Here is a 24360-nt window from a genome sequence, read left to right as displayed (position 1 = left end):
AAAACGACTGTTAGGTATTTCATAATTTTAAATTTTTGGTTTAAGTGTTGGTAGCCTGAACTGACTGACATTTTTTTATCATTTTATTGAGGTCTATCCGGGATCATAAACAATACCTTCTGCCAAGTAAACATTTAATTCACCATAATGCACAATATTCATACTTTGTAAAATTGTCGTTCTTTCTTAATTTTCTTACCTTTAATTATTATTTTTTTTTTGAATTTTCGTTTATGCTAAATTATTAATTTTTTACTTTTCCTTTTCAGATTTGGATGACCCAAACTTACTACAATAAGAAGGTAAGAATATTTTGTAAATAAAAAGTAAATAAAATAATCCTGTGATCAATTACATGCTGAATTAGAATTGCAGCAGAAAATATCATATTATACTGATCTGGATAAAATCCTACCTAGATCGTAGAAAAACCATCAATTATAGTACCTAGGAGCATTTTGGTTTATCACATCCCATTGCGAAACCTTTTCGCAATTTAGACTTCGTCAAGCTAGCGTCAAATGTAGGAACATTTGACGCCTACCAGTGACGCGGAAGCCTCAACGTTTTGTTACAAGATCCCTAAGTATCGTGAACTGTGCCTGTAAACATCAACAAAAAACCATACTTCCATACTAATATTATAAATGCGAAAGTGTGTCTGTCTGTCTGTCTGCTACCTTTTCACGGCCCAACAGTTTAACCGATTTTGACTAAATTTGGTATAGGGTTAGCTTATATCCCTGGGACGGACATAGGCTACTTTTTATCCCGGAAAGAGTTCCCACGGGATTCCCAAAAACCCATCCGCTTAACAGATTTGTATGAAATTTGGTACCGAGGTAGCTTGCGTCCCTGTTATTGACACAGGCAACTTTTTATCCCGGAAAATCAAATAGTTCCCACGGGATCTTTAAAAACCTAAATCCACCCGGACGAAGTCGCGGGCATCCTGTAGTTATAATATAAATGTGCACCCAGCCTAACGCAAGTGCAGACCACTAAATCCGTTTAACTTACTGAAGGCTAGTAAAGGTAATCACGTAGCAGGTTCAATTGCTTGACAATTTTTTTCCACCGCACAAGTGGACAAACCTGACCATTACAAAGATCCTAGATTGTATCTAGGCAGGACTTGTCGTGGCTTGCTGCAGAGCTTATTAGGAATACAGTAAATATCTTAGACTTTTTAAACGCGTAACTTTTCCGTTGAAATATGCGATCTCGAAACCAGACAAGATAAAATCCTTAAGAGGGCTCTCTCCATCACTCGTTTCCACTCGTTTCATACAATCGTAGTTCCAATTTCATTTGAATATTAAGCAACCAAAGTCCATGAAATTTTGCAGACATATTCTAGAAACTAATATCTATGTCTGTGGTTTTCCAGATTTCTGTTAAAATATTCGCTTTCAAAGTTACGCGGTCTTTAAAATTTTCATACAAATCTCTGAGCCCCTGTAATTTTAAAACTACATATTTTTAGAAAAATCTAAAACACCACAAACACAGATATTAGTTTTTAGAATATGTCTGCAAAATTTCATGGACTTTGGTTGCTTAATATTCAAATGAAATTGGAACTACGATTGTATGAAACGAGTGACGGAGAGAGCCCTGTTAAAAGAAGAATTAAGATATATTTATGAGTTTTAGGATTATTGTTATTTAAATTGCTTTTAACGGACTTCAAAACAGTGATTAGACTCTCAATTCGACGCGTGTTTTTATAAAACACATAGTTGGTCCTTTTTAAAGTTACTGATGATATGGATGAAGATCTTTGACATGAAAAACGAAAACTCGAGGGACATAGGCTGTTTTTTGATCCCGGAAAATCAAAAAGACCAACCCTACTAGATACTAACTATATGCAACTAAATAATTATATAATCTATAATATATATAAATTATGTAATCTATAATAAATAATCTATAATAAAGAATAGATCTTTGAGGAAGGGTCCCTTAATATAAAACAAAGTCGCCACCTCGCGACACACTTTTTTGCTCTTATATCGCTATATCATCTTTAGTAGCGTAGGACTTCTTGGGCCGATTTTATAGGCATTGGGGATCGTAAAGGCTCCGCATTTGCATTTTATCAGTACATTTAATCCTTTTAATTTGAACTGCGCTGTGATACTTTTTTATTGGCTCTTTCGAAAAGGATCTTTACTATTATTTTTATGGCCGCTAATAGGCTACTATGTTGAATACACATTTGTGGAACAATTTATTTTTATTCTTAATTTCATTTTAGCTTTTTTACTGGGCCAAATAAGTTTCTCACGATTTTTTTATAAATGTTTGTTATACTTACTCTAACTTTAACTTTTCGCGATCCATCTGGTTAACCGTTTTTAACGACATTTGGTACAAGGAAAGCTTGAATCCCATGGAAATTACATAGGCTTCTTTTGTCCCGGAAAAAAAGGAAGAGACCATCGTGTGTAACTTTTTCTATAGTAAATAACTCTTTCACACCCATACTAATATTATAAATGCGAAAGCGTGTCTGTCTGTAACTGATTTTGACGCAGGTTACGGAAACAGCTTGCGTCCTGGATATAGGCTACTTTGTATCCTGGAAAATCGATGAGTTCCCACGGGATTTTTAAAACTAAAAAACACGCGGACGAACGCGCGGCAATCATTCTAGTTAATTCTATAAATGTGCATGAAAAATATACAAACAGCTGATACATTATAGACACTTAAACCGGAATGACACAAGTTTCACGACATTCTTTAATAATAACGATGGCTATTATTCAAATCAGCTTTGCGACGGAAAAAACTTAAAGCGCCGCGAGCCATCTTTGAATATTATCGAGAATAATTATTGTATACAAGTAGACTGAAGATGATAGCTAACACTGCAAGATACGCTGTTATAACCGCAAAAATGCTAAAACTTAGGTAAACTAAGCTTGCACAGAAAATCGACTGGTAAACGCAAAGTGGTATAACCGAACATTTATGACTGCAGGGTGAGCATACATCGAAATCCGAACCTTTCATCACGTACATCAATTCTTACCGATCATTATTGAAAGCACACAATATTACGGTACCCTAAAAATCGTGACCGGACTTCCTGTATACCTAATTGTACACATGGGTGGCACACAAACGATTCACCGTGAAACTTTGCCACTAATACAAGTGTAAATTAAAAATTTATAACACCCCCGACAAGTGAAGGTTACAGTAACTAGAAAAAGCTGATAACTTTCAAACGGCTGAACCGATTTTCTTGGATTATTAGCTAAGAACACTCTCGATCAAGCCACCTTTCAAACAAAAAAAAAACTAAATTAAAATCGGTTCATTAGTTTAGGAGCTACGATGCCACAGACAGATACACAGATACACACGTCAAACTTATAACACCCCTCTTTTTGGGTCGGGGGCTAAGAAGGTAACTGTCCAATCACATGGTAGGTACTGTACATAATATGTAGGAGTCATAAGTCATAGAGCATATTTTATTCAATACATAAGCAAAGTACCGTACCGATAGAGTATATGCGCACATGCCACGGTTCTTTAGGGTGGCCATTGGTCTTCGGAAATACGAGACTATTAGGCCAGTGTCATTTGGGCGTTATTAAGGCAGCCCATCCTGACATCAAATCTGATATTTCAAAATATAGAAAAACCTAAAATAATTTTTGCAGTCCAAAGCAATGCTTTGGTTAAGTAACGAACCTAGTTCCTGATTAAATTTACTTAATTTCAAATGTGAAAAGCTATAATTAGTTTTTATTTTATCAAACATTGGATACTTATAGAACGTCATAGTATTATTTAAAATAGTTCCATTACATAATAGTTACTTATTTTATCGTGATAAATTAAAAGCAATAATTATAAAATATTTACTGATTGCGAAACTACAAAATATATTATATTATTGATTATTGCAATAGGTCACTCGCATGCCGCCATTATGCAAAATTTATTTCACCTAAAGAATTTCTGTGAAGTAATTATAAAATCTTGTAAAGCTATAAAATTTGACATAATATCTTTCAATAAAATTATGAAAATATTTTTGATCGGGAATTTTCCAGCAAAACAATAAAACCATGGAATATACACACAAGTCGCACCAAACACTCAAATGCCTGAGGTCATTTGACCTGCTTTGTGAATTACAAAATGTCATCACCACTTGAGAAGATATTAATACATACATACATAGAAACGTCAGAGGTCAAAGTTTGTACATTTACCTAAATTAAAGTGAAATTCAAATCCATTTTTTAATTATTCAAAAGTTATATTACCTATTAGTTCATTTATTTATTTTACAAAACACTTTCTCATCTTCACCTTGCGAGCTATTCTATATTATTTTTATTTATTAATTCCTCTAATTAAATGTTTTCGTGTTTTATTTTTATTTATTCTCTTATGCCGTAAAGCACACTTTCAATACTCAACTTTTTTATTTTATTTTAATTATTCATTGGCATAAAGATAACTTACTGGTACATCCTGGAAACCAGCAACGGATACTTTTCATCCCAGAGTAACAAAAACATTCCACAGCATATTTACATAATCTAAATCCATGCGGATAAGTTTAGGATAACTCTCAATCAGCTAATAGAAAAGTAAGGGGTAACAAACGAGATTGTTGTGCATGGGTTAAAAATGTAAAAAGTTAAAAAACATGTCGTGTAAACTCTACTTTATGGGTAAAGCTCTACCGCAAGCATAAATAAAACCACAGCCTAGCTGTATGGAGAGGATTCTGTGATACAAGAATAGTGAATACCTCAAAACAATTATCAACACTTAGGTCCCCAGTGTAATGTCGAGTGTATTCAGGTCATCAAGGTTATCTAGGCTGTGACAAGCGATAGGAATCCGCGTAGGCGCAGTGACATATCGCTTAGTGTTCCCAAGAGATGTGCCTGGTGATAATACATATATCGATATTTAAATAACATTAAATTGTTTAACTTGCATGTCTAATTATCTAGGCCTAAATGATTTTATTTCTAATTTAAATCCATGGTGTTAAGCTTGACGTGTTAAAATCAAAACCTCATTTAAGATTAAAATAAAACAGCAATAGGTACAATTTTAAAGTCCACATATAACAAAATAAATACCCATGATAAAATAAAAAACCAAATAAATACCCATGATAAAATAAAATACAATAAATTTATATATCATCAAACGAACTCTAAGTTTATTTTATTATTATCAGTATAGGTTCATTAAAGTCGCTTCCCTGATATACAGCTATTACTTGAGATAGTTAAATGTTTAGATACGCAATAGCAATAACATCTTCGCTATAAAATCCAAACATGGCATGTTAATTTACAGAACCCATTCCTAGGATGAAAGTCGTAAATAATTTATGGGTACATTAGCATGTCGATAAGAATTTATCGACATAGCGCACCACTATCAAGTACATTTATACGTAATGTATGTCATAATGTACCTATATAAAGTATTTCTAAGAAGCTGTTGGGTTTATTTGTGTTTTCAAGTGATCGTCTATATTAAGCTTATTTTATGCATATTTAGTTTTTATCTTGGTCCTCCAGTATATACTTAGATATATTATGTAGCTTAATTGTTATTACTGTTTTTATATCTATGGCGCCTTCTTTTTCAAATGAAACTTTGTTACTATTCTTTTAGCCTGAACGGTCCAAGGATTGTGCAAAGTGTACGATTTTAATAAATAGGAAGACTTTGACATATTAAGGCCATATACATTAATTAATTAAATGTTAAATTATTAGAAGGCTAAATAATATTTTTACGTCTCAAAACACATCGAATTGATTTTATTAATATTTAACGTATTTTTATAGATAATTTCATTACCATTTTATTGCGAAATACTATGAGAAAATAAGAGAAAGCCAGAAGTGATATAATAATAAATTATTCTTGTAACCATATTACACAACAAAATAACCATGCTACATATTAATATGTATCTTCTTAATGACTGGACACTATGTTAACGACTTTTGGAATATCGCCCGATAGACTTTCACTTGTTTAGCATTCACCACCAAGCCTTTGAAATGAGAGCGTAGGTACCTACCCTGGTTTCGAGAGCGTATACCAGACGATTGTATTGATAAAGCAATTGAATAACCCAAAATTTAAAAAATCCCCGACACGAAAACCTCTAGAAGAAAACTAGAAAAGAGCTGATAACTTTCAAACGGCTGAACCGATTTTCTTGGATTATAGCTAAGAACACTCTCGATCAAACCACCTTTCAAACAAAAAAAAAACGAAATCAAAATCGGTTCATTAGTTTAGGAGCTACGATGCCACAGATAGATACACAGACACACACTTAAACTTATAACACCGCTCTTTTTGGGTCGGGGGTTAAAACAGATTAAATATTCATCTGAACGATCACTTATGACCTCAAAGCTCGTAGAAATTTTGAAGTTCAACTAAAAGGTCTAGCTAATAGCAATGCAAAAGTATTATATGAAGAGAAATTAAAACAGATCATTTATGAATAGTACCTAAGCCGACTCGAATAGGTTTTGAATAATATGTTTAAAAATTTACTGTAATTTGCTAACGCGTTTGGTGCAGCAAACGCTAAAACTAAAGCTTTAATAAAAGTCTAATAGAGATTATTTTTACATAAAAGCAAAATTATTATATTTATCAACTAAGAAATTAAAAAAAGTTAACAAGTGTTAGGTTCAACTTACCTACATGCAGATAATAATATCTAGGCAATTTATCATACAAACGACAAAAAGAACTATCTTGACATACTATTTGCCGCAAATTATGGAAACTTTCACGTATTTGGCATTTGGCCTTAGAAATCTGTTTATTTGAATTGGCATTTGGCGTGATCTTGACTTTGAACCGAATTAGCGCCTGCGCTTCGGTTATTTAAGTAAATTATGCATAACACCTGTCGGTTTAAGTGATTGCCAAGAGCGAATGAAACGGAAATACTAACCGATTGCGATTTAATATTATCTATTTCAAAAGTACTTGTATAAGTTTATTAGAAGAAAAAGTCTTTCTTAGGTCTATTAATTAATATTATTATTTTCCTAGCCGAAAATGTTCGTACTTTACTTCGACCTCGCCGGTTAATCTTAAAACATAATTATACAATAATCCATATTGTAACTATATAAGTATTCAATAGCAATCAAGACGATTTTTTAAGCTTATCATCCATAAGAAATGTCTCCATAAAAACTTTCGAGCCTTAAAGAAATACCAGCGGCAGGATAGTACCTGATATATTTACAGGGCGTTGACCTAGCACAAAAACGTAATGAGATTACCACATTACTCGAGAGCGCAATTATAAAGACAAACACACACCTGCGTCACAACTTGTGAGGGGCTCTCACGTAATTTATGTCGTATTCAAGTTTATGTTAGGCTTAGCTCAGATGACAGGCGTTTGATGTGCCTTTTGCTACTGTCTGTACGAACTAAGCTTAATGTTATTTAAGTACTCGTACATTGCGTTTGCGCATATTAGACAGAGGCTGCTTTAATATGTAGGTAGGAAGGCAGGTAGTAGGTGCGAGAATATTTCCTGTAACTACTTGTACCATAATACTTATTCCATCCTTAAACCTATGATAAACTTGTAATTTAAAAATTATTAAGTATAGTTTCGTCATGTCATTTTTTGCCTATCAGCGAAAAAAATTGAGTTTCCCTTTTAGCGTTCAAATGTATATTGTTACACATTATGGTTAGTTAGTAAACAGTTCTAGGTACCACAGTAAATAAGTTGAAAGAAGTTTTTGGTAGACCTCAGTTAGTCAGAGCTATTAACAACTATGTGTCGGAACTACCTAGAGTCGGAAAAACTGTTTGACTGAAATGTATTATAGAAGCAGGCGTTATTTTGCGGAAGTCCATGATATACAAGGAACCAAAAGCTTAATTTGCTATAATCGCTAAACCATGGTTTATCGGACATGATGGCAACAATGGTTTAGCGGATTATAGCAAATTAAGCTTTTGGTTACTAGTATGTTTGACTGAACATTAATTCAACATAATTATTTGAGTTTTTTTTTTCAAAAAAGACGAATGTTATGCGGACAGTGTGTAACAAGTTTTACGCAAAAATGCTGAGGAGAAAAATGAAGTCATTAAGTTTTGAGTGACAACCAAAAAAATATGGACTCAAAATTTATAATAATAATCTGCGCACGAGTTTTTGTTAAAGCGAAAAAGTTGATACATTTACCTACCTACTCGCTCTCCCGGAATTTAAAAGAAAAAATGTTTTTTTTATTATTAGACTCAGTACTTTTTTAATTTATGACAAAATATGATAAAATTCTACTTTTTGCATACAAATGAACTATCATAATATTATTTTAGTTTGATATCACAGTATCATTTCTACTTGTAAGTGAACCTAATACAAGTTTTAAAATTTTAAGATAATAATGTTTTAATAATACCTATTATTGCAACTTAAAATCGGTTCACTGGCATCGGAGACACTAAAAGATGAATAAAATTGGGGTACAAGGTAAAACAATATTCAACAGTGCTTTTATAAAAAAAAATATGTCTGTTATTTTGCATCTTACTTAATACTTCAATCTCAAATAACTGCAATGTAATTTGATTCCATGCATAAACAATGAAGATTGATAACTCTGATGACCAAACAAGGTCCTTCGTCATTTTTACGCCGTTTACAAAGAGCTGACCTCTATATAAATGTCAAATCGTAGTATTATAAATATTGCTCATTTATTATCCCTAAAAGGTGTTTATTGGAAAGTTTTATTTTTCATTGGCTAGTTCCTTATGAGTTCCCGATTTTAAGCTGTACCTACAATAAATATCTAGAAGAAAGAACCAAGATCCATTTTATTTAATCTTCAGGATTAATCTGCTTCAGTCGTATCGACATGTGTGAAGCCGGTGGTGAATTACCTGAGTGAAATCCATACAGAATCACAGACTAAATTACAAAGGAAGAATGCGTATTTTGTGACTTGGTGTGTATGTGGAGAGTAATCTTTGGAACCACTGAACCTATTTGAAAAAATCTTTCACCATTTGACAGGATTCCTGTCTGGAGGAATATGAGACTTTTGAAATCTTATGTGGATAATTGTTTAAACTGGTCCGGTTTGTCTGTCCGCTGTAGTCTAAGCGGGCTGCTCTCAGACTGTCAAGTAAGAATTTATTTTCCTAAGTTTCGTTATTATATTATTTTCTTAAGTTCATTCTTTTTTTTTTTCATTCTCAAGAGCGCTACAAAACCTAAAAACGCTTGAAAAGATATCTACACTATGGATCCCTCTCTATTTATATGTATTATTTTTGGTTAATATTAATAATATGTACCTATTTTTATTTAAAACTGCACGCATAATAGGTAATTATTTTTTTATACACAAAAACGTTAAATTAGTATGTCATGTTAGCCTGTAAAGTGTAAACCAAAAATAACCAGAAAGTTAGCACAGTTAAGGGAATCTTATCTGTGGTTGCTAAAAAACGTAGCTAGTTCTTGCCAGCTAGGTACGAAATTGAAGGTGCTTCTAATTAAATAGAAAATTGGTTACAATTGTGATATTGCAAAGGTTAACGGTACCGACCTAGGTCAAACAGTAGCGAACAAACTGTTGATATTCAGTTATTCCCAAGTCAGTTTAGTGCCTAATAAAATAACATGATGTTCATAGCGGTCTGTCTCATAAAATGTGTGTTACAAACAGATTACAAACTATAAAGTAAACTTTAAAGTTTTAACTGTTCTAAGATAAATACTTAATAATATATTAGTACTTACGAGTACGATAAATTGTCGATGGTAACTTAAGGATAATTTTGCTGACGAATTTAACGACAAAGAGTTAATAACAAATCGGCGAATTCGTTTCCATTTTTAATTCTCCTTGTCTCAATTTTGAGGGGTTATAAAATTTTATGCGTATGAGACGCTCACGAGAGAATAAGAAGAAGAGAATAAACGCTAGCAAGATTTACAGGAGAAGAATTCTGGATCATGCTGCATAATATGTTCCGAATGAAGTCAATTTACGGAAAACCTATTCTCCACTATTCAGGCTCGTGCCCCTATTTCATTCATTTACAAATCTAGGCGCAAATGTCCATAGAACAACTAGTAGGTGACCAGTCGAGGGAAGGTCGAATGTATCAGGCCATGTGGCAAGTCGCAATATGAAGATCACATAGATGATTTACCGAAAAAAGGCAGGGAGGAGTAGAGAAGAATTGTCAAGTGAGCCCAAACTCAGGCAACAACAACATGAATTCGTTACTGATTCTCTCTTGTTATAGTTTTGGATTCAACTATACCTTAGTTTTAATTCGCAGTTCGTAACGATGGGGCTTGTATAATATATAGTTCACCTATAATGTCAAATGAAAAAATATGCAATTTGCTTGACATTTCTTTATATTAATGAATAATAAATTTGTTGTGTTTACCATTTACCAATACACTCAAACGTTAAAGTAAAAGGTATAAGAAAACCCGCTTATCCATATTTAGCAATGTCAATTTAACGACTTTATTTGACATTTACTAAAGTGAAAGTCATATTTAACGATTAAAACAGTGTTAGTAATTATGTTTTTAATACATTAGAATTTACTTAGTCTAGATACTTTTCATTTTACTTATATATACTAGTTATTTTTATTGTTATAATAATATTATATCCTTAATATTTTGAGTCCGATGTATTCTGACATAGCGTAGTGACGTTAGAATGTTCGACGACATCTTTATTCGGTCTGGAAATTCAAAACCTTATACCTACTGGTATTTTGAATCAAAATATAAATTACTAGCCGATGCCCGCGACTTCGCCTGCGTGGATTTAGGTTTTTGAAATTCCGTGGGAACTCATTGATTTTCCGGGATAAAAAGTAGCCTATGCGCTAATCCAGTATATTATCTATCTCCATTCCAAATTTCAGCCAAATCCGTCTAGTAGTTTTTGCGGGAAGGAGTAACAAACACACACACACACACACACGCACACACATACATACAAACTTTCGCCTTTATAACATTAAGTGTGAAAGTGTGATAGTGTGATTAGTGTGATTTTCTTGTTCATAGAAGTCAAATGAAGAAACAAACATTAAACATTTTGCCGTTATTCGCTAATACACGATACTTACTGCTATATGAATCCGAAGGCTATATTTTAAAAAAAAACCCGTTACTTCTGTCAAAAAATTTAATATCTCTCGACAGCTAAACACATTTACTTTGTGACGGAGACATAAACACAGCTCAAGCAGAAAATAATGGGCGAGAACCGAACCCGCACTAAGGTCAGGTCACCCGTCATCTCTCGGAAACTATTCGCCGGCGGCCGGTAACGGGGTATGGGATAATGGACAGACAGACCGACATGACTCTGTTTACAGTTATTGTTCAAGATTACGATAACAACCACTATTTAAGACTGATTGTTTTGTTGTCTTGGGCTGAGTGACAAATTGATGACATAGGAATAAAGCTCTGGTTTCCGGGACGATTCAGTGACGTCATTCGATACTAGATAAGAATCTACTATTGAGCGCTGCAAAACAAATACTTATACTAATCCATGACCATACTATTTTAGGATTAACAAGTTAAAAAATTAAAACACGACTGACCTGCCCGCCCTGCCAAAGAACGAATTAAAAATTAAATAAAAAATCACATATGAAAATGTCGGCATACAACCGCCGTTTTTTTTTTTTTTCAAAAAGTTTATAGCCAGTGTCACTCGATATTATGTAAGGATTCTAACGATACTTTCCTATCCCATACATCCAAATCTGTTCAGGCATTTAGATGTTAGTGTAAAATAAAGAAACTCACATACCTACACATGTACCTACATGAACCCTGAAACATTACCCTCCTTTTTAATTAGGCAGTGTAAAAGTAGCTTTTATATTACTCGTATGTCTCGGTTTGATTGTGGCGAAACTCTGGCTCTAAGGGGATAAGTAATCCTCTTTATGTAGGTATATAAATATTTTGTATGTAGATATTCAAATAATAATGTATCAAATTATGTTAAGATTTTATAGACATTGATATCTTAGATCGGACAATGGACGTTAAAAAAGTTCAAGGTATAACAAATTATATTTAAGAGTTAAATATTAAATATCAATGTCCAATATGCCGATAACAATAACAATTCTTCAAGTACCTCAGATGATGATGCTGCTACTTTTTGATTACATAAGATTATTATTTTAGTGCTATAAACTTTACACGCTTAAGAAGTTTAGTCAAAAAGATTAATATTTATTTAAACATACAGCATGAAAATTTATATACCTTGCTTTATATATAATTTTTTCAATAACAATGGGGGCACAAGAACATTGAATTCGACGTAGATTAATTAATCATAACTACATGCGTGAAGTAGGTATATTTAATTATAGAGCTGAGATTTTCAAAATATGCTACATGTACCTATGCATAACATATTTATGCAATTTGGCGGTAGATACAATAAAAGTATATACGTCAGTGTACCTACATCCCTTCTGATACTTTCGTATCTCGTATCGTAAATCGAATTTATTTGTATTCCGGCATTTTATGTCGCCCTGTATGTGGTACAGTCGAAAGAGATATTTGCTCTGTATAGTTTTACTAGTTGATAGCTGCGTAGATTTAGGTTTTTTAAAATCCCAAGGGAGCTCTTCCATTTTCCGGGATAAAAAGAGGACGCAAACTATCTCTATACTAAATAGATGATGTCTACGTTATTAAATATAAGGCCTACTTGTACCCACATTCCAGCGAATAAACCATTTATTTATTTATTAACACGTCGCATTTCCGGCACCAAAATTAGCTATACCTAGTATACCTACCCTTCCCAAGATGGGACCAAATGTACAAAATTCCATAAAAACCGAATAAACGAATGGACCGTGAAAAGCTAACAGGCAGACAATTTCGCATTTACTTATAATATAATATTAATTCATGAACAAAATAAAAAATAAAATGAAACATGGATTTACCATCATCGAGTTAAAAGTAGTAAGTAGATAACAGTAATTCATTTTCTAGTCTAGACAAACATTATTATTGGCTTAAAACCAAATGATTATTATGTGATAACCTGTTTAAAATCATATAATAGAAAAACGAACATGAATAATTATGCAAAATAACTTCCTAAATTAGATTTGAATTTATTTGGCGCCGTGTCCATATTTAATGAAATAATACTTAGGTACCTGTTTACTCAATTAGGTTAGCGTGCCTCAAAAATAAAAAAGGAACAGTTATAGGATCACTTCGTTGTCTGTCTGTCCCTATGTATATTGTATATCTGTCATGTCTGTCAACACAAGGGAAATCAAAATTTATAGGGTAGGTACATCCCATTGACTTATGTTTGGTAGGTAGCTAGGTCTTGTGATGTAACCACAAATTCACGGTTTTCGAATTTTCCCCTTTACTTGTGCTAAGACCTACCTACCTGCCAAATTTCATAATTCTAGGCCAACGGAAAGTACCATATCCCAGAATTTCTGGTTATATAAAAAAAAGTGCTACGACGAAATAATTTGTTTACTAAATCACATCATACATGGCGCCGTCCATCATTAACTATTAAATGACCCGCAGTCCATGAGGTCACGAGTGCAGGGGTAGGTATGGGAACAAACATTGCTATTTTTTGTACGACAGTGCGGAATCCTTCGTCTGCCAGTCTGACTCGCACTTAACTGGTTTTCACAAAAAGGCACAACTAATACCTACTTTAGAATTTTAGTCTAATGTAATTAACCCCCGACCCAAAAAGAGGAGTGTAATAAGTTTGAAGTGTGTATCTGTGTATCTAACTGAGGCATTGTAGCTCCTAAACTAATGAACCAATTTTAATTTAGTTTTTTTTTTGTTGTTTGAAAGGTGGCTTGATCGATAGTGTTCTTAGCTACAATTCAAGAAAAACGGCCATTTGAAAGTTATCAGCTCTTTTCTTGTTACTGTAACCTTCACTTATCGAGGATGTAATAAATTTTTAATTTATATCTGTTTTAATTTTAATGCACCAAACTTTGTCAGTGAGCTTTTGCTCTTCCTATGGGCCGCGTATAGTGCGTTTCAGTTCTAATAATATAATCGAAGGTATCCTGCCGCTGTACAGAGACTCTTCGATACGACTTTTTACGATGTCGTAAAACACGGTATTGTCTAGGGCCGTTAACGTCGCCTGTGCCCTGTACCTATCTCAAGTAATATAATTCAAAGTCAGATACCACGCTAATCTATGCTTTATTACGATGTACGTTGGGTTTATTTTGATTTACTTTTTTTGGGTTCCTAACAACAGATAAAATGGAAAATTATGTCGTCGTATAAACGTCTTACTTTTTTTGTACTAGGATATTATGGATTTTCTAACTTTAAGATTACGCTCTTAGATCGTGTCGTCATTTATATATGTATATACAGTAATATGCTCTCTGAGTGTATAAACGGCATTTTATTTTATTTTAGAATAGAATTATCATAGAACAAGATAAAAGTTTAACATTATGTTAAATATTAGTTCTTTTCCCTCCGAAATTTCAAATCCATGTTTGTGGTTTGAGGGAGTGAATAAGCTAACTAATACTGGAACAGTAAAGCCCTAATTCGTATAATTTAAGTTTTAAGTTATATCACAGTACCTTTTTCAATACACTAAGTTTTTGCTTATAAGCAACGAAGATGTAGGTAGCTAATTTTTGATGAGATTCAACGCTGCAAATTCAAGATTTTCTATAAGTCTCCGTTATCTTTTACAACCGAAAGTTTAGTATTTAGATTCTCAATCATTTATGTTAACTAACACTTTCCATGCTCTTTCTTTTTCCACCCACTTTGTTTTTGGTATAAAATCCCACACAGAATTCAGATATGTTTAACAGGGCTCTCTTCGTCACTTACTCCATACAATCGTAGTCCCAATTTCATTTGAATATTGTTTAATATTCAAATGAAATTGGGACTACGATTACCGATACTACGATAACTACGATACCAAAGTCCATGAAATTTTGCAGACATATTCTAGTAACTTATATCTGTGCCTGTGGTGTTTTAGATTTTTCTAAAAATATGTAGTTTTGAAATTACAGGGGCTCAAAGATTTGTATGTGAATATTTACGACAGCGTTACTTTGAAAGCGAATATTTTAACGGAAATCTAGAAAACTCTCCGGAACGTTTTTACAAAATCCCGTTGAGTATGATTGGTTAGTATTCCAATGAGAGACGAACTACGTTTGTACGGAGCGAGTGACGGAGAGACCCCTCTTAAAGAGCAATAATAATAATTCAAGTTGTCGACTTTTACCACGCGTTACCAAATGTTATCAGCTGTCATGTTCGACACTTTGACATGAATTTTGTCTAGTTGCAACATCTCGCGTGCTCAATCATATTTCAAACTAGCTAGCTCACCTAGCTTCGCACTGATCTGTTTATCTATTCTATAGATTGAGTAAATGTAGATGTGTTATTATTATCGTACATAATATTATGCACCTACTTTCCCGTTCATAATATGTTCTAGGTGAAAAACAAAAATTAAAATTAAAATACATTAGTGAAAAGAATTAATATGCAGGAACAGCTAAAGAACAATATGTTTTATAGATACATACGGTCTACTCGTGGTTTTCCTGAGATAGTTTTTTTTTCTGGGTACGGTCTGGATACAAATGAACACACAATTAGAAAACAGTCTAAAAACAAAGTCACATGAAGGCAAGACATAAAGTGGTACCTATTTAAACTATAGTCTTGGACCTTCACGTCACAAAATTCAGCCGTCAAATTTTTATCTGATATTTTTTCTAAAAGCTTAGAGTCGTTTGACCGCTGACCTCTCATTCAAAGATTGAAGCCTCGTCCTTAACTCTCAAGTTTTTGACCTTGGCTGTTGCATTTTAATCATTGGCACACATTCTAGACTACCAAGCCTACGGCAACATGGCCTCTTAGTGGTCAATATGTCAATCCCCGAGTCAATAGTAGATTAATTTATATCTGAGATAATTATCCTGGTTCTGTGATGTTTTAAAATGGTAAAAAGTTTATGATGTGAATTTCGTTTACACTTTATGTTGCCTCCATACAAAAAAGTTCAAAATTTTAACGCATAAACCATTAATTACTAGAGTCAACGCGTGACTTTAAACGTTGCATATAAAAGACATCAACGAGTCAATTACTTTTAAGAGTTACATAAAATAATTATGAAACAGTTACATGATATTTACGGAAGTAACATCTAAAACTTATACAATATCGCAGAGATATCCAACGTTTTATTTAATCGAGTAAAAATTCTTCAATCCATACTAATATTATAATATGCAAAAGATGTGCCCATCTGTTTGTTACCTATCGTTTCTCGAACCATCCGCTTAACCAATTTTGACGTCAGGTACCTCATAGATTGCACCTGCACCGTGGAGGCGGACATAGACTATTTTCTAACCTGGAAAATCAAAGATCGGATTTATGAAAACACAAGCCTTCGTGGATAAAGTCGAGAGTGTCATCTAGTTTGTAGCTACAAGTATTTCTTATAGTTACTACTCATAATATAACACAAAATTTAAAAAACCCCCGACACAAAAACCTCTATAAGAAAACTAGAAAAGAGCTGATAACTTTCAAACAGCTGAACCGATTTTCTTCTATTATAGGTAAGAACACTCTCGATCAAGCCACCTTTCAAACAAACAAAAAAACCAAATTAAAATCGGTTCATTCGTTTAGGAGCTACGATGCCACAGACAGATACACAGATACACACGTCTAACTTATAACACCCCTCTTTTTGGGTCGGGGGTTACTAATGATGTCGCTTAGAAAGTTCAAGGTACTCTAGATAAATAGACTGCGCCGAAATATCGCGTCGTTCTTGCTTGACAGAATTTATATTTCCTTTACACGAGATCCTAACATTGACAACTACTTATTGCTATACATTTCGTAACACTTTCATACAACACCAAAGCATCGCATATTGACAAGGCCTTTGACCCTACTTTTGTGTGGCACAAGTCAGAAAAAAAGCGATAAAACTCATTCCAAAGGAAAAACTTGTGAAAAATAGTTTTTCTCAAGAATTTTGTAGGCATACATTGAGATAGTTGGCTTGATTAAAAAAAGTGTGTTGAGAGCTATACCTAATTGAATTTTGGTTGGCCAAAGATGCTATTATATTATTTTAGTGCTGAAATCTGGACTTTATTATAGTTCATAGGCACAGATTCCAAAATCAATTCTTCCTAATATTATAAATGCGAAAGTGTGTCCGTTTATCAGGTAGTTTTTCATGGTCCATCCGTTTTTAGCGAAAAGTTACCATCGAATTAATATCACTTCTTTTTACTGCTTATAAATATCATAACCCTCATACATCTATTTCATTATCCATACTAATATTATAAATGCGAAAGTGTGTCTGCCTGTCTGTCTGCTACGTTTTCACGGCCCAACCGCTGAACCGATTTTGATGAAATTTGGTACAGACATGGGCTACATCCCGGGGAAGGACATAGGCTACTTTTTCAATCACGGAAAATCAAAGAGTTCCTGCGGGATTTTAAAAACCGAAATCCAGGCGGGCGAAGCCGCGGGCATCCTCTAGTTATTAATATAATATAGTACATAATTACGTCTTCAACATACATATTATTTTCTCGTTAATTAACCTTTATGACTGTAAACCAAAATTTGGAGAGGCTACTGTATTTTGCAAAATATTAGGCTTGTATACTCGTTATACCTATTATAATATAAACAAATAAAAAAATATGGTAGAGTAGTTCTTATTCTACAGCTTTTAGCTTGTACTACAGACAATTTGACCGTCCCGTTAATGAGATACTGACCGATATGTGGGGGAAAGGTCAGCTCTTGACTTTGCCCCATTGTACTGTACAATATGCACCATATCTATTGCATTATAGACTCTATTCCTACCGATTTAGAATTTCTTATCACGTACGTTAGTAAAACATTGGCCATTTATACTGCACGATAAGCCGACACGACACCAATTGTATGACATGTAGAAAGTAAGACCTTAAGGTCTATTATTATTATTATTGGCGAGATCATTATACTTAGGAATAGGGCTGTAATGTCCGAGTAGGTATATCAAGATCATAATTTCTTTAATAAGCAACTTATCCTATACCTATCGCTTCATAAGTCCAAATTTCTAAAAATACACGATCAATATCATGCTTTAACGATGTAACAGGAAAAACTATATACAAAAATTAAAATCATAAGCTTATTGACCTTATTTATCTGGCGGTCAGAGAGATAATTTAGTAGATAAAATTAAAGAGCTGGTTAGAAAATGAAAAGCTATTCCAGTTTTCATTTGTTTAGAATTTATTATCAAGAGAAAAATACCAGACTGAGTTTCTTAGGCTTGTTCTCAGGCCAGAGCGCGGACTGTGCCGCTGGGTTTTTAAACCCCGATCCAAAAAGAGGGGTGTTACAAGTTTGACGTGTGTATATGTGTGTCTGTCTGTGGCATTGTAGCTCCTAAACTAACAAACCGATTTTATTTTAGTTTTTTTTTTTGTTTGAAAGGTGGCTTGATCGAGAGTGTTCTTAGCCATAATCCAAGAAAATCGGTTCAGCCGTTTGAAAGTTATCAACTCTTTTCTAGTTACTGTAACCTTCACTTATCGGGGGTGTTATAAATTTTTAATTTACACTTGTTTAGTGTGTATCCTGAAACAGTACTTAGTGAGTCCCACATACCCGCTTTTGTGCGGGTTATTGCCTGAGTACATTTTCCTCAGCGAAAAAAAAGTCCAGGGTGTATTGGTATCCTAGTAGCTTTAATTTTAGATCATTCAAAATAGTTGTAACCTGCATATCATGTCAGTAGGCATAAATTAATTAACGAACCCAGAAACCCTCTGCCCCAGCGGTCGTCCATTTTGCCATAGACATGGCATGCCAACTGCCACGTCTTCAGCTTGCTAATTCTTTGAGCTATGTCCTCCTTGTTGCTACTACGGATTTCTCGTTACGAATTTTTCCACTGGAGTTACTGTTAAAATCCTATGAGTGCCAATATCTAACACATCCTGTATTAGGTAATTCGGTAGAGCAGCGTAGACGTTACAATGTGTGAACTCGCACAAATTCACATCTCAGCCCTGCTTGCCCTAACCTAAATTATGCGTAGGCATGTAATTTCCTGCCAATCACGTAACGTTACTCGCTTTGATTCCTACATGATTGAAACATTACTGGTAGTTAGTCAAATATGGGTTTTGAGAGCAAAGGTCTAGTTATAGTCCGTTATTTTGCTCAAATTGAACTTGTACCTATGCTGTAATTTGTATCTGTTTATTAAAGTAAGAAATATCTAGACGGATTGTCTATTTCGCTTACTTTTTTATTATTTTTATTCAGATACAAGTTATCCCTTGACTGCAATCTCACCAATCTCTCTTCAATCTTTGTTATCTCTGATGGTAAGTGGTGATGACTAATTAAACAAAGTGAAATTATTATATTGTCGATAAAGAATATTGCATTGCTTACTGCTGTAAAGAGTGTTTCTTTTGACAGGTCTCCTTTCTCCAACTGCTTTTTTTTCTATTACCTAACTAGTAGCTTTTTTTTATGTGGTTCATACCAATCCATTACTTGGTTCACTAAGCTCTAGTCAACCAGAACTAAGCTATCAAAATCAAATGATCCTATTGCTAGATGCTACCCATTTGTCAAAATGTATCTTCGCACATCCCTGGTGAAAAAATAACCTTATAATGTAACAGATATTGTGAAGTTACAAACCATAGAGTAGTAGTTGAAATAGAACTAGATATCTAGGTCCTGAAGTGACGACCATGTCTCGACAAACGAAGTGTGGGGTTGTATCGATTACTTCAGAAAAGACATGGCCGCCAAAGATTACTGAAGAGTTGGCGCTTGGTCCAACAGTGGATGGATAGAAAATGGTTGATATTGATAAAACCATAGTCAATTGTTAGATCTTTGGTCATCGTGTCACGTTGTGAAGATCTATAAAATAATGATGTAACTTCTGTTATAGTGACCAAATTCTACCTAGGGCTCTATTAGCGTCACTTTAGACATAAGCAGTCAATGTATGCACATATCGAAACTCGTTTGTCTGTAGTCTGTACCTACGTATAATTTTGTACTTCCCATGAACACCGGATCCAATGCAATATATTGTACTTACGCGATTACACCCTGCAGCGTTTCTTGCAGATCACGCAGTTTTTTATGCAAAATTATGACTATTTTTGTAATAAAACTAGCCGATGCCCGCAATTCCGTTCACATGACAAGTCTAACGAGTTCCGAGGATGATATGATTAGTGCTTGAAGTTAACGAATTCCAGTCAATTTATGTTTAGATCGCTAATAAAAAAGTTAGGTTTAGAAGTCGTCGTTTTCAACCAATAGATTAGATTTTTGTAGGATTTTTTTTAGATTTTTCCCCGCTTGTATCCAGATTTGTATTCGTTTCTAGGAGTAGAACTTAACAAATACGGAAGGAAAAGCTCCATTACCTTCCCAACATCCGAAAATTTTACATATTTGTATCCCACACGAACTTCAATATCTTTGTCATATAGGTGTTTATCTCTAGGTATAGGTTTTATAAATATAAAACACAAAAATGTTTCTACGTTTGTCCGTTATTACTTTGATTCCATCCAACCGCTGATGTGCTCCAAACCGGTTTCATTAGAAATGCGATGGTTTTAGACCACTAAAACAATCCATTAGACACACTCTTTTTTTAGCATAGTAGCACTGTAGTGTATTAGCAGCATTATATTATAAGCGTTTTATTCTTTCTGTACCTTAGCATATCTGAGTCGATTTCAGTTAGTTCGGACTCGTTTACAAAAAAACTATACGAAAGATGTTGCAGACAATATCTAGTACATTCGTAGATATAAATAATAAAAAGACGCACAATAAAGTACATTGGTTAATACATTCAAATCCACGGGTGGGCAGCAATTTATGTTAAAGAGCATGTAAAATATTTTGTTTGTGCAACACATTCCATGTCTAGGAACATCTTTGGATATTCTTTAAGTATGCACCGTTAAGATAAACAAAAATAAATAATAGTTACAAAATTAACGTGTACAGCATTAACATAAATGAATATACCTGTTTCGTAGTATTCAATAATGTTTGTTTACCGTCCACTTTGGGGCGCCAGCCAGGTAACCTCCCAGTGTGCCTGGATGCTGCTGGTCCCTTTTGGATGCGTCCGAGGGGAAGAGCAGTGTTCGGGCCGGTGCGCCCCGGTAACATGGCTAATAATTTCTCTTCGGAGATATTGTTGGCTATGGCTAATGACCTGGCAGGGGGGGGAGGTTTCTCCGCGTGTCCCTCTGACTAGCAGAGGGCACAGTGGATGAAGCGGAGGATGGGACGCGGGCGACGTGCGCGTCCCAAGGTCGGGGGACGCACTTCGTTGGTGCGTCCCGGAGGTGCGTCGATGGGGACCGAGCAGGTCCCCGGTGGAGGGTCTGCCTTGGCAGACGTCGCTGGCTGGGTCGCGGTTGTTTGCTTCGGCCGTTCCCGTGACCCAGTCGCCAGGCGACGCGCAGTAGCGCCGCTGGGGTTTAGTGGGTATTCCGGTCGCCTCTCGGCCGGCGAGTCCCACATACCCTCCCTCGGGGGGGGATGCGTAAATGCATTCCCCAGCGTCAACAAAAAAAAAAAAAAAAAACCGTCCACTTTGTAACAAGAACCTCGTTTGACACACGGCCGTAGATTTAGGTGACAGCACTAACAAAATGTCATAGCTCAAGTGGTCTGGCTTGCACACATACTTACACATCTATTTTTAACCCCCAACCCAAAAAGAGGGGTGTTATTAGTTTGACGTGTGTATCTGTGTATCTGTCTGTGGCATTGTAGCTCCTAAACTAATAAACCGATTTTATTTTAGTTTTTTTTTGTTTGAAAGGTGGCTTGATCGAGAGTGTTCTTAGCCATAATCCAAGAAAATCGGTTCAGCCGTTTGAAAGTTATCAGCTCTTTTCTAGTTACTGTAACCTTCACTTGTCGGGGATTTCATAATTTTTTTATTTACACTTGTTGTGTTATTACAAAATGTAGAAAAAAGTTTTATAATATCAACAACTTCAGTTTATTACAAACCTTAATACTTGGACATGAAGTTAAATAATCAACTTACTTATTAACTCACTATTTAATTCGTACTAAAGATCTTAAATTCACACAAATAATTACATCTAGATTACACCCTGCTGTGCATAAAATGGAATATCTTGTAATTTGCACTTTAAAAATAGTTAATTATTGCTTATTAGTTCTTCTGACTTTTTCTCGTTAAAACAACATTCCATATGGGTAGGACAGACACAATGATGAAGGTTTTGTGGTGGTTAAAATTTAAGTCCGTAGATGGACTCAATCATATTCGAATTTAATATAACTTTTGCGTATTTACTTACTAAATCAATAACACAATTAGGTCCCAAATCAAAGATTAAGGTAAAAAAATATTTAGATGAATTAGGTCTACATTTCTTATACCTATAGGTACGTAATATTAATGTTAAGCGTAACTTGTATTTTTCTTTTGAGTCTTGTTTATTTATTTAGAGATATTCCGTCGATTCAACTGATAGTCATTCGATTACAGATAAACTTGGTACAATCTCAATAATTGTTGCGATTTACTGAATTCATTTTAGCCAATAGCGAAAGAATGTCATCCTGTAGCTATCACTTTACCGTAATCGAACCTCAGTGCAGGATAATTTAAGTCTCTTGAAGGGATTTCCGTACTTTACAATTTTATGTTGTATCGGACTAGCTTGCTCCTTGCCACTAGCAGCTATAGCTTGATGTTCTCTAGATGAGGGTCTACTTCAATTCAATTCAAAATATTTTTATTCAATTAAACTTTACAAGTGCTTTTGAATCGCCAAAATAATCTACCACTGGTTCGGAATGCCGTTCCTACCGAGAAGAACCAGCAAGAAACTCGGCAATTGCTCTTTTCAAGTATTCAATTTACAATAATATGCCATACTTTATACAAACAATTGCAGCGCCGTGTATTGCTGGAGAGTCAAATCCAAGCTTTTTTGTCATTTACATAATCTTCGATTGTATAATAAGTTTTTTTCAGGAGTATTTTTTAAACTTGTGTATAGGCAAGTCTAAAATTGATTGTGGAATTTCATTATAAAATATTACACTCATTCCCACAAATGACTTTCCCACTTTCCTCAGACGGAGCGTAGGATATGCGAGCCTATTACGATTTCTAGTTTGCCTGTCGTGGAAATCACCGATTTTTTTGGTGAACTACATGATTGATGTTGGAAAAATCTACCCAATATATCACTGCAAATTAAGGGTATTATTATCTAAGTAACACAAATAGCATGCGTTAAATATAATACAGATAAATTATCGTCACGCACATAAAATCTGCGATATTTAAGCACGAGGCCCAAATCCGGATGAAACTTATTAGCGTGGAGGTTATTTGATTAACTTCCATTTTTGAAGCATCTGGAACAATAACAGAATTCATTATTTTATTAAGTACTAGATGATGCCCGCAGATTCACCCGCGTGGATTGATCGGATCCCCTGCAGCGTCAGTTGAGCCAGAGTTGGGATCCAAATTTTTTTATGGAACAATGTCGCAAAGTTCCTCTATCGATTACGCAAAAATTACGCAAATCGGTTCAGAAATCTCGGAGATATTAAGTGCGTATAAAAAAACTCCATTTTTAAAAGTAGCCTATGTTACTCCTTGGTTAATCCTCTACTTGTCTGTGAAAATCCCGTCAAAAAATGTTCAGCCATTCCGAAGATTAGCCCGTTCAAACAGACCGTCACTTCGATTTTATTTATTAGTAAAGTTTTTTTTATTAAACATTTTTTTTTATTACAGATTGTGGGAACTAACCAGTGAAGGAAACGGGTACACGAGAAGGTGCGTTTATAAGGTAAAATCACTTTTCTATCTACAACTTCAATCTTCAATTTGGCAGGCTGTCTGTCTAAGATTAAGAGTAGGCCTTAACGGGCAAATATACAAAGTCTCGAGGCTACAAAGCCACGTACTTTGTACAGAGCCTTATTTTAAGGTTTAATTGATCAAGCCTTCTTACGTTGTCAAGTAAATATATTTTGTATCTAATTATTTTAAATCAATCCAAGTAATTTTAACGCACTGCCGTGACATGTATTAATAGGGGTGCGATCATAACCTAACGCAATATCATAAATTTTATAAT

General features: G+C 34.3%; 1 protein-coding gene across 5 annotated transcripts in view; it reads left to right on the top strand.

Annotated features, from left to right (window-relative positions):
• The window catches only part of LOC123865745, a 112369-nt gene that overhangs the window by 61709 nt on the left and 26300 nt on the right, over window positions 1-24360 (top strand). For 2 of the 5 annotated variants that reach the window (XM_045906962.1, XM_045906961.1), the window contains 2 exons: window positions 270-302; window positions 24015-24069. The gene's annotated coding sequence lies outside the window, so the exon portion shown is untranslated. The remainder of the gene's footprint in view (window positions 1-269; window positions 303-24014; window positions 24070-24360) is intronic. The other 3 variants (XM_045906964.1, XM_045906965.1, XM_045906963.1) reach the window with 3 other exon arrangements.

This window comes from Maniola jurtina, chromosome 5, assembly GCF_905333055.1.
Source record: "Maniola jurtina chromosome 5, ilManJurt1.1, whole genome shotgun sequence".
Classification (NCBI taxonomy): Eukaryota; Metazoa; Arthropoda; class Insecta; order Lepidoptera; family Nymphalidae; genus Maniola; species Maniola jurtina.
Note: the sequence above shows the minus strand (reverse complement) of the source record. Positions and strands in the feature narration are given on the sequence as shown.